The sequence below is a fragment of the Priapulus caudatus genome, unplaced genomic scaffold (assembly GCF_000485595.1).
Source record: "Priapulus caudatus unplaced genomic scaffold, Priapulus_caudatus-5.0.1 Scaffold2755, whole genome shotgun sequence".
In the NCBI taxonomy this organism is placed as follows: Eukaryota; Metazoa; Priapulida; class Priapulimorpha; order Priapulimorphida; family Priapulidae; genus Priapulus; species Priapulus caudatus.
Window position 1 is genome coordinate 6,153 of NW_014579816.1, and position 528 is coordinate 6,680.

Genomic DNA, 528 nt, shown 5'->3' on the forward strand with positions numbered 1-528 from the left:
ACGCTTCGCTGGCACGAGCGTCCACAAAACAAGTTGGTCATAGGTTACGTATAATAATGCTGTTTTTATCATAAATTTGCCCATTTTAATGCTAACTTACAAATGAAATGTCCTTCCACATTCCTTAACCTGCTGGTTAGTGCAGTTTATGGCTGCACAGGATGGCATTCTCTAACAAATAAATCTAAAATGTTTTTCTCGAGACGCTAGAGTTGCTTATAATTATTGCTAGCAGACGTTCGCAGCTAGATCGGATCCCTTCTTTTACGAGCGGAAAGATGGCGGACGTTTAGCGTCACTGACACGTAGCCAATGCCCTATCCAGATTATATTATAGAGATCAGTGGTTTTGCTTCCTAAAATGGCGGACGTGGCGCTCCATTGCGTACTACACGTCATTGCACGTGATTTCGCATGAGTGGTTTATCTTGTTCACTCTACGATCTTTGATATACAGGGCGCGTTTGTTTGGTCGGATCCACGGACCTCGATCCGATGGGTTCGCTGATCGGCCTGTTTGTTTGGTCG